Genomic DNA, 12,839 nt, shown 5'->3' on the forward strand with positions numbered 1-12,839 from the left:
CATGCTGATGATGCCTATTAATAATATATAGTAGCCAAAGTATCATATAAATCTGCAGTATTCTGAAATGGTCACAAATATAGGATTACCTCTACAAGGGCAAATCCTTTGTATTTGCCTGATACCAAGGTATGTCCACTGATTTTATGTCACATCTGTTATGCTGTATCATTTTTTTAAGTCTGTATTCAATATGCTGATAACCATATTGTTCCTACCATGTTTGCTAAAGATGAAGACTTGCATGGAACATTCTACCTGTGAGACTTCCTTAGGAAACCACATAAGCATAGCCAGCTCAGTGTCCTGTACCACGGACTACTGCACCTCACCCTCAGTTCTTCAATTGAAGAGCAAAAAAAAGGACTTCTGGCAAAACTGCAGTTGGTTGGATTCCTGCAGCCAGTACCTAATCTGTGTACCCCTCCCTCCAGTTCTTCAACTTTCTTCTTCTTCTCCTTTTGGCTTTTCTCGATTGGGGTCATCACAGTGGAACAACAGTCCACAGCAGCAAAATAGTCTGCTCCTTCTCCTAACACACCAACTAGGTGGCCAGATACACAACATGCCCCTCTCCATCCTGTCCAAGCCAATCAGTTCAAGTTTTTTCACCCTGCCCCTTCCCTCCTTCCCCTTATTTTAATACAAATAATTTTTTTAAACTGCATTTTGGAAATGTAATTTTATAAAGGTATAATTAAATTTATGTATAAAAATCAGATAGAGAGAGAGAGAGAGAGAGAGAGGAAATAAGTGTATGTGAGCAATACAGATGATAAACTGATTATGAATTTTTATTTATTTGCTTACTATTTATTGACCAGGTTAGTCCCACTAGGCAGTGTCTTCTTTACAGGGGGGGCACAATGTAGTATTCATACTGACTAGGGGAAATTTGGCCAGTGCACTGGGGAAGTTCTCCTACTCTTTGGAGATGCTAGATAGTGCTGGAGGGGGCTACTGAGGTTTCTGGAATCTAAGGTGGACAGTGAGGTAGAGAGTAAAAGAAAAGCATAAGTAAAGTTTTTCATAGAAGAATGAGAAAGAATTGGATGTTATAAAGCTAGAACTTGGAGATCTGGATACTCAAATGTAAGTTAAGTTGATTACTAAGATAAACCAATATGAACCAAAGAATGGTGATGAAGCAAACTGCTATGATATGGTTGTGAGTGTTTTACATGAAGATGCAACAAAGGAGACACAAGAGCAGTAGCTGGTGAAGTGGATAAGTCAGAGGTATTCCTAGCCAGTAGAGTATCAGGTTTTAAGAGTTTATCTCTGTAACAGGGTAGTTTGCTAAAATGACTTATGTGAAAGAAGTAAGGTAAGGAAAACATGGAGAAACAGAGAGAAGTCACAAAAAAAGAGCGAGCAGAAATCAGCAGAAATTTAGCATTTACGGAGAAGATGCCCAGGTAAGAATAAAATGTAAAATTAGTGACAGTATTAACAGGTATGACATTATAGACAGAATTATATTACCTTTAGAGTTTGATATTGGAGACATAAGGACATTAATCCATTTAGGAGGAGAAGATTTTTGTGAAGTGTCATTTGAAAGTGTATTGGAAAAAGTGTCTGACGCTGAAAAAAAGACTACTGTGGTATAGTCAAAAGACTACTGTAACACCATGGAAATACATTCTATTTCAAAGTGTGGGACTACAATTAAAACAGAAAACAACTTTTATAATGTCATATATAGACGAAAATGAGTTAAAGACTTTTTTCCTTTTTGAGATTTAATAAAGTACATGATGTTAAAAATAAATGATTAAAGGAATGTATAGACTGGGTATAAAAAGTGTGAGCAACAATGCATGTTAATGAAGGAAAACATTCAACACATACCAAATACTGCTATTGTGAATGGCAAGAAGGGATGTGTCTGTTACTGGGGATCATCCTAAAATATGTTATGTTTGTGGTGACAAAATTTATTTAGTACAAGTATACAATAATGAATGTATGCACAATGTGGGGAGAGGAGGCATACTGTAATAAATTCTAAGCCATTCTGTAGAAAGTGTAAAGATTCGGGCATTTTTGGTTTGATTGTCTCTAGACAGTGAAGAACAGGGAGATTTGTAAAGAGAGAAAGAACAAGAAAGAAAAGTCAATCGGAGGAAAACTTAGGAGAAGGAAAACAAAACAAAAACTGGAAAGCAGGAAAATATCATAAAAGAAAATGGATGGCATATGGGTATTAGCATTAAATGTTAATAGTATTAAAAGAAATTAAAAGTTTATTGGTGGTTGGGTGGTGCAAATAAAGAGTAGACATGTTCCGTTAGTTGAATAAAATGCAACAAAGAGGAAAAGAAAGAGAATTAAAGTAATATGGTGAGAAAGATTATTTTCGTCAGTAGGAAATGAGATGTGTTATGAATGTTTATACAGAATGATGAGATAAAAATATTAGCTATAATATTAATAATAATAATACCAGAGAAGCAATATATATCATGAGAATAAAGAAAATGCATATACAATTAGTGATGATTTATGCGTATATTAATATAACAGAGAGGAAAATGTTTGTAAAATAGTATGTACTTGTAAATATGTTCACAGTGGTGGGAGGGAATTTTACACGAATGTAAGAAATTTAGGAAAGGAAAAGGGAAAATAATACAAGGTATTAAGATGCTAAGAGAAATATTAAGGTGTGAATATTTTAAAAAGAGAAAGGAAGGATAATGGACAAATAAAAGAGGATTTTTAAGACCAAAATTGATTATTATTGTATACTTGAAAGCCAAGAATAACTACAGATTTCAAAAAATAATGATGAAATAAGAAAAGAAAGAAAAAGACTGAGACAAGACCATATGGCAATGAGATTTTTATAAGGACTGGACATATTGGTGGGTAGTACATAAACAGAAGTATAACATGTTTATACAGAAATAGAAAGGAGGATGAAATCATTTAGGAATATGTATAAATATGTAATACAAAAATAAGAGAAAGAAACAGAACAAAAGGTAGTGTGAAAAATAAAGGAGACAGAAAAAGATGTATATCAGGAATAATGAGAAAACCAATGTAAAAAAACAAACAAAAAATACAGCGACAGCAACCGTGTAAATTCCATTTCAATTCCAGGACACTCAGTCGGTAAGCGCTTTCACAAAATTGCTTCATCAGACCATGTCGGACTGAGTACGTGAGTAATTTAAAAATATTCTTTCCAATCACAAACAACCATACAAAAATGTAATTTCCTTAATGACATTGGAAATAATTAAACTAAAACATCAATAAGCATTTTTAAAAATGACCACTCCATAAAACCTTCCTCTAACAAGATATATGCGCATTTGCAAACAATCAAACTAATTATTCATATATGAAATCTTAAATATGAATAGTGTATATTTTTCATGTTTCAGAGCATAAAAACTCAACAACTAAAAAATCGACACATTCACATTTATACAGCTTAAAATGCTTCAATAATAATTGGTTGTTTTCTAAACATCAAACATTATTTAACTTCAAATATAATAAAACTACATAACAAACTCACCATCCTACTCAAGTAAATGTCTGCAAAATATACTGCAGCCCTTAAAAAATATAAGCACTCATATGTTGAAACAACCTTTCCTTAGGTAAAGAAGCCATATACAATGTCTAAGCATTGGCCACTAAATATCGAGGCACAACATTAAAAAGGTCAAAAATTATACTGTGGTTCTTGACTTTCATTTAGTCATCCCGTATCCATAAAATAAACCTTCCATTTCTTAGACCACTTCACCAGCCATCAGACCAAAACACCAAAGAATCTATATGACATGCGTACTGACTTCATAACAGCGTGAATGCGCATTTCAATTACCTACAATAAAAACCATAAAACTGTATTTAATGAATATAAACAATATATATTTAACTATTAACCATTATCTTAGCATAGCTACTGAAAATGGAAGTACAATAGCATAGAAGTCAGAAATCAGTTGATGGTTTCCGACTCCATATAATATTCCTACAATAAATCTTCCATCCCTAAATCTTTTTCATCAGTCATAACAACAAACTATTCAAAAAGTAAGCACTCACATATTAAAGCAACCTTTCCTAAGGCAAAAAAAGCCATATACAGTGTCTACGCTTTGGCCACTAAACATCGAGGTACAACTTTAAAGAAGTCAGAAATTAATCCATTGTTTTTAACTTCATATAGCCATTCCTTATTCATAAAGTAAACCTTCCATTTCTTAAACCGCATCATCGGCCATCACACAAAAACACCAAGAAATCAATATAACGCGTATGCTGACTTTATAACATCGTTAATGCGCATTTCTATTACCTACAGTAACTATTAACCATTATCTCAACATCAACTACCGAAAATGGAAGTACAATAGCATAGAAGTCAGAAATCAATATATGGTTTCTGACTTCATATTGTAATCATATAGTAAATCTTCCATCCCTAAATTTTTTTCATCAATCATAACGACAAACTGTTCTAGGAACTATATATTTTAATAGCAGAATTTTCATAGCTAAAAACCTTTAATTATCCAAAATAGCAGCTAGCATTTATTTATACATCACATAAGATATATATATAGGATGCTTCTAAAAATCCTAACTAGGACAAATTAACAAATCTGGGACTTATTTATATATTAGAAAAGGAGACACTACATAATCTTAAATTTTAACCAATAATGCACATCATAAATATAAGTAAAGAACATACAAAAAACCTCCAATATACAAATTAAATAATCCAAACTATATTTGATATAAGCATTGGCCACTAAATATCAAGGTACAACATTAAAAAGGTCAAAAAACCTCCAATATACAAATTAAATAATCCAAACTATATTTAATATATATATATGATTGCAGACATATACATTATACGTATATATATATATATATATATATATATATATATATATATATATATACATATATATAGTAGTTTCATAGTTTCATAGTATAGTACTAGGCTATCTGCCCTGGGGCATTTGTAAGTCTAGCCATAGTGATGTGGCATTTGCCACCCCATGAAATGGTACAAAAATGTACAGAATAAATTTAGAATACTGTGTCTAGTAGTGACACAATGAAGGTCCCCTTATATAATAGAATTAGTTTACTGTGCCCCTGTCTAGCAGTGACACAGATGTGACTCCTGGGGTAAACTTACGATCTCCCATCCACTCATCAAGATTTCTCTTGAAGAGAGTCAGTGAGGGGCTCTGCCTAATACGAACTGGGATCTTGTTCCAAAGCATGGGAATCCTATGGGTTATGAATCTATATATATATATATATCTATATCTATATATTTATATATATATATATATATATATATATATATATATATGTATATATATATACACACACACACACACACACACACACACACACACATATATGTATGTACATATATACATACATAAATACATATATATATATATATATATATATATATATATATGTGTGTGTGTGTGTGTGTGTGTGTGTGTGTGTGTGTGTGTGTGTGTGTGTGTGTGTGTGTGTGTGTGTGTGTGTGTGTGTGTGTGTGTGTGTGTGTGTGTGTGTGTGTATGTGCGTAGATATACAGAGATATACAGCTATGATAGGAAACAGCACACAGGAATGACATATGTTCAGAGGCTATGCCAATGGAAGTGAGGAGCCCAGGCAAGAAACATGAAACACGTAGCATGCCCTTCCACACCCCCCCTCCAGCTGGACATGGGAAATATACACGCAAACAATGTAAAGAGTCCACTGCTCCCCAGACCACAGGCAGGATACAACCGGGGGGGTACCCAGTGCACCTGTGGATTCTAATTTTGGAACACAGACTGGAGCTTCCCTTGCGGGACACCCCAAATTTTGCCCAAACCAAATAAAGGCGATAGACCGGCCATTTTGTCCGCGGTGTATACAGACTCGGAATACAAGGGTGGGTAAACCTGATGACCCATGGGGCGAGACAATTGTATGAAATTGGTCCCGTGAAGTGGAGAGTGGGCAGCGTGTAGTGGTGTGTCCAGAACAGACCAGGACCCGGGGTATGGATGGGTGCAGTTGAGAAGGCAAGGGTGGGGGAACTATGGGTAGCTACTTATGGGTCTAGGTGTGCAGGTGTTGGCTGATGTGGGCCTATATGGACAGCCATAGCGATGCAAGTAAATGTGTTCACTGGGCAGAGGCGTTGGCCAACGAGCAGCCACATCCACTGCGAGATCCACTAAAGCAAAGTGTAATCTATATGGCAAGGAATGGAATAACCAGATGTAGACGTATATATGTAGAGGTATGTGTGTGTATATCTACCCATAGTGACACAGAGATATGCCTCTCCCTCACCGTAGTACGAATGTATACATGCAGAGAAAGAATACAGATACATACCCACATATAAACACATACGTATGCAGACAACCATAGACCCATATGTCGTTAGATTATATATATATATATATATATATATATAAAACAGCAAGAAATAAATATACATGTATGCATACATATACAGGTATATCTGTATATATTAATGTAAATAGATATATATATATATATATATATATATATGTGACAGTAAATATACACATGTATATAGGTAGGATATGATACAGCAGTTATGAGTAACATATGTTCACAGGCCGTGCATATGGTGGTGGAAGGTCCAATAAACAAACACGTAACATGTAGCATCACCCCCCCACCCCACCCCCAGCTAGGCTGGTGAGACATACAGACACACAATAAAGGTAAACACACCGCTGCTTTCCAGACCACCGGCAGGATACTACCAGTGGGAGAGACCTGCAAGGTCTAATCTTGAAACATAGACATCAATGTCCCTTGTGGGACACCAAAAATTAATGATCAGAGCCAGTCCCGGTAATGACTTATCAAACCAGGCTGTAGATGTACACGGACCAGTAGGTTGTGCAAGCCTGATAACCCATAGGTCGACACAACGTATGACATGTGTCCCGACACAGGGAGAGTGGGCAGTGTGTAGTGGTGTGTTTATACCCCAGCTGCACCCACAGTAAGGATGAGTGCTGTAGAGGAGTGGCAGGTGGGGGAACTATGGGTATGCGATTATGGGCCTAGGCATGCCGGTGTTGGCTGGCAGAACCATATTAGGACTGCCCCAGGGATGTAAGTAATATCCCAATATGGGCATAGCTGATGCCCATACCTCCCAACCCCTAAGAGCACATCCGCTGGATAGGCCATAAACCATTGGGGGAACACATAGGGACCATACCATTGAACTGTCCCCGATTACCAGGGATGTCCCTGATTTTGACTCAGATTCTAACTCTGTCCCACCTAAACCCTCCTAGAAGTAGTGATATTAGGAGGAAAGTTGGTGGATTACACGTAATGAATAATGACAACAATTAAGAGTCATAAACAGCATGTACCTCAGACAATGTGTATGAATTCATATGCTTTGAGTCTGTCAATGTGTCAGGTTAATAGCACCAATAATTTAAATGTGTCCCTGATGTTGTTATGCCATGTCCCTGATTCAGTCTTCATTTTTCCCCAATCGTATGAGAGGTCTGATAGGGACAGAAAGCACATATTCCACTGACTACCTTAGAAAGATGATAGAATAATAGGTATGCAGTAGCATGACTTGGCTGACGGATGTGGGTCCCAAAACCCAATTACTTGTCTGTATTGAAGAGTCTCAGTTCCCATGTATCAGCCAGATGAGTGCAGATTGTAAGAGGAACACACAAATAATATGAATAAAACACTGGACAGGCCGCGGATTCCATACAGTCGAATGGCATGCTGTCTCCTAATGGGCAGCCATTCCCGATACTGTAGGCATGTACTCCGATGTAATAGGCATCACAAGGTGATATTGTGGTCCTCACTCCTACACAGGAGTGTGAGTGTCAGATGCAAGCACCAATGTCAGTGCATTTGCAAGTGCAGGAGCAAGCGGGTGTAAGCCTGTTTGGCCACCAGTATGCGAGTATTACACTGGTAAAGCAATGTAGACAACCCCCATCCTCAGTGATGGTACCCCCAGAAGGTGGTGCAGAGCCAACAGAGGTTGAGGTCCAAGGCTGGGCACCAGATGTGCTGGTGCCAGGTGCCATGACCAGCTGAAATGGGACAGGAGGTTCTGCCGGCACTTCCAAACCCATACAGCCTATGGTGTGCAGTTTAAACACAGATATGGCTTAGTAATAGACAACAGCATTCAGGATTACTTACAACAGTATGCATAGATATGACCATCAACCCAACACAACAGATGGTATACATTTGCAGATGGAGCACAACACATGCATATATACTGCATGACATCTGTACAAAGTGTAGAAGACGTGTGACTGCAGCTATGAACAGTGGCCCATTATTGGCTTGCCACTGAGAACCCCAGACAGTGTCTGTCATACCACTGTTTCATGTGACATATGTCCATTCAGGAATGCGATGGCAGTAACACATCCCTATCACCATACACTGACTACAATCCTCACACTATACTCCTGCTGTGCACAGATGTGTGTTCAGTGTATAACACAGGAAACAAATTGTTCCACACACTGACCATTCCACAGATGGCCCTGCAGATGGGGGTCCCTCATGAACAGAGCACTGTCATGTCTATTTTAAAACATGCAGAATAGCCATTACCACACACAACATGTTAAACAGGCAGTAGTCTCAATAAAGCATAGCTACACTTACATGCTGCAGTCATGTCTGGCACATCACCCTCCTGTCTTTAGGCTATTTCCCACTGTGTATGATGTTTGAGGAACATCCAGATTTCATCTGTGATGCCCTTTCCAAACACCACATCCAGGTACCACTCACAGTGACTGTCATGGCCAAACACCAACATGATGTTCCTAGATATTGTACTGTGTTTATCATGCGAATGGCTATGGGAACATCATCACAGCTGTTCCACATGCAATCAGCTATAGGAGGACTGCAATAGGTGCAGAAGCCATCACCTGATCATTTCCATCACTTACAATACACATGCTGCTGCTGAGCAGGTGTACACCTCCACATCCACCAGAGAGTGTGTGGGAGGGAGAGACAAAGTACATCAGAGAAGGGCTTGGAGACTAAAACCTAAGCATCGTCTGTCACACACCTACCAGTACAGGGGTCAAACCCCTGACTGACTAGTCATTACTATTACAAGTGCATGCAGTTACTACATGTGCCACAAAGCCGACATGTTGCTGCGCTGTAAGAACATATATGTGTGTTGGTGAGAAACATGTTCAACAGAGATATAGTAGACATACATTAGGTGTAGTACACATGGCTGTCCACGTGAACAGATGCCATTGTCACCACAACCACACTCTCTAATGGACTCACATTGACACTCTTTGCCAGGGCCATTAATACACTCCCTAACTACTTAGTTTGCCAGACTGCAGTAATGCACAGGTACTACATGCACCACAGGGGATATCTGGAGATTCTATGGGCTAGGGCATGTGAACAAGTTTGACATCTGTTGGTAAGCCAATGGGGCTTATACTGGGAGTGATTGTAGTTGGGAGCATCATAACCCACACGCAGACACAAGGTGCCAGTACTGACATACAGGTATGCATTGCTTCATGGGTGTGTAATGGTTGTCTGTGCAAGATGGCTGTACAAGGCTGGGTGAGGGGTAATCCTTGGCATCATGCCACCCAACAATGGTGTGCAGTGTGGTATGGGGTGTAGTGTCTGCAATGTCCCACACAGATGGGTACTGCATGAACTGCCCTGACATCCTGGTTACCAATGTGTATGGCCATAGCTTTGTAATGCATGCCATGTCTGTGTTTGATAGTCCTTGACATGGACATTGCCTGGGATGTGCATGTCCCACAATACTGTACAGTGACATGTACAGGTGTACCTGGTTTGGCAGGCACATGTTGTGTACACAGACTGTTATCCTCCAATATGCCAATACTGGCCTGGTGTGGCAAAACCTGCTTATAGTCAGCCGGTCAACCCTGCACCTGCATTGATAGCATGATACAGGTATTCCCTGGTGTCAGTGGCATCGGTCCATACAGGGCACATGTGTATGGCATTGTATGGCCTCTGCGGATCACATTTGATGGCACCACATATGTTGCAGGCATCCAGTGGGGAACATAGTGAAGGCACATTGTCCGCAATTATGTGCCTATTGTACCACTGTACAGGGTTCAATGTTCTCTGCAGCCCACTGCAATCACACCATGCCTACAATCTGTCATCAATGTGCATGGTACTAGCAACATAGCAGTATATCCTAGGCAAGTGTGTTTGTGTATGACACATGGGTTCAGGACATATACCGGTTACTAGTAGGGTTGCATACTTTGTTCACCAGGCCTTTTGCCAGATGTAGGGGTATGGCTTGCCAACACAGTCCCATGGCTGACTGACATCTGTATGCCTCATGAGGTGGGCATTGTGTCATAAGACGGACACCATATAGGAAAACTACAAAATCCACTCCCCAACATGTCCAGTGGTTAGACACTCACAGCCACCCCCACACAAGCTCTGACAGTCAAACACACACACCTGCCATGTCCTGGATTCGAACCCCTACATACCTAGTGTATCACACTGCAGCAATATGCATTTACAGCACGCGCTATAGAGAATACTGGGTTACTTCTAGGTGTGTGACATCAACAGGATTGACAAAGGTGAGTATATGAATTGTACAAAGTGTAAGTACTCTAAAAGCATTGGTCTGTCCTCAGGCAGATGGACACACGCACACATACACACACACACACACACACACACACACACACACACACACACACACACACACACACACACACACACAGCTGGCAAGTCTGGGATTACAACACTGGCATAACTACTCTATCACACTACAGCAATATGCAGTTACAGAATGCACAACAGAGACTACTGGTCTACGACATTCCCAGAGGTGTATTTCTAGGTGAGTGACATCAGCAGCATTGCCAAAGGTGAGTATATGATTTGTACAGACTGTGGGTAACCTATAAACCATTTCTCTTTACTCAGTCTGAGACAGACAGATGTGCACACATTCACACACACAATTGACAAGTCTGGGGTTAGAACTACTACCTAACTAGTATAACACTACAACAGTATGCAGTTATGGGATGCGCCATGGATATTATTGAGCTATAGCTCTTCGAAAGGTGTATTTCACAATGGATGACCTCAGCAGGCTTGTTATAATACTGCTATGGGGAGGGCAGTGTGTGCATGGGCCATAACCCAGTCATGTAGGGGTTGACATGCCACATGTGGGCGCACATGGGGCCATATGTCACAGATATATGTATACAGCTACTATATGACTACATCCCTGTACAGTCATGATGCACAGCTGGCACATGCACCACATAGTCTGACATGTTGACAGATACAGGTGGCTAGTATCTGCAGTGAATGACATCTGCACCTCATGTGTTTGGGGCCCTTTGGCTGTGTGCTGGATGGGACAGGCCCAGATGGCTCCTTGTCATGGTCACCCTCTTCCACACATCTATGTCCATCTACCTTTGACATATTATAGTGTGTTGTCCTTACATATATGCCTGTATTCCTATCCACTGTGTGTGCAAGGCAGGAGTGGTGCATACTGACATGTGTTTGCACTAAGAATGGCGACCGCCAGATATGTCCGATATGTCCGGACCACTGGTGTTTGCAGACATGGCCTTCATGTGTTTAAGTGTATGAACATGCCCAGTATGACCATTCAGTATGTTTTCGACTGACATTGCCTTCATACCTTCAAGTGTGTGAGCATGCCCAGTATGGCCATCTGTATTGCATGTGTTACATGTCCAGGTAGTTTGTACTGTGGTGCTGACCTTTGTGTTGTACACTGACAGGTAGCATGCTGTGTCTGCAGGGTATCCAATGATCATGTGGCATTGACTGTTGCTGCATTTTTGCATAGTGGGGGGGGCACCTGACTGTATCTACATTCCTACACAGGAGCGGGGGGGCACACCTGACTGTTGCTATATGTGTACATTGGATGGGGGGGGAACACCTGACACTTGTACACATTTATTCGTACTCCATTTCAGTGTGTAGTCTTACCTATTGGGCTGGCTAGAGGCATACCAGTGTACTACAGATCTTAACTATAATTACCAACATATTAGTTTTTGACTTCCTAGCCTTCACGACCTACATCCAACTGCCTGGCCTGCTGTAGTCTGTCTGTGTGGGTCTGTGAGAGGGGTTGCCCATAGGGCACATTCAGAGGCCATAGTACAGCATTTGTTTGTGTCGGTCTACACCTGTCCAGCTGGTTGAGACTTGTGTGGGTCTTATGGACACACATGACGCTCAGCCCATAATGTGCAGTGGGTTTTGTCACCCTGTGTAGTACTGGCCACTATGGTGACTCCAGTATGTGTTACAGATGTCATGGTGCCACTATGGGTGTCTACCGTCTGCTGCCTTAACATTTGGCCACCCAATTACCTTGCATGCTCACATCCATACCATAGCTGCAGGTACCAACACATTCTACTACATTTGGCAATTGGTAGGTTGATTGACTTACCTTGAGGGTGTGCCAGACTTGAGGATGGTGCTGGAGGGCTGCCTATGTTGGATGCACATAGTACACTCCCTATACATGGCTGAGCACAGGTAGTGTCATGTTTGGCATCCCTTTTACTGTCTGTGCGAGTCAGAGAGGGTGACATTCCCTGGGTCCCTACTGTGTCAGTGCATATGCTATGTGTTGCTTCTTTGCCAAGGCCAGGTCCTACTGGGCATGCCTCCTTCTGCCTACTGGGTCAGGCTCAGTTTGTTCC

Source organism: Protopterus annectens, chromosome 13.part0 (assembly GCF_019279795.1).
Source record: "Protopterus annectens isolate FY-2018-M chromosome 13.part0, PAN1.0, whole genome shotgun sequence".
Lineage (NCBI taxonomy): Eukaryota > Metazoa > Chordata > Ceratodontiformes > Protopteridae > Protopterus > Protopterus annectens.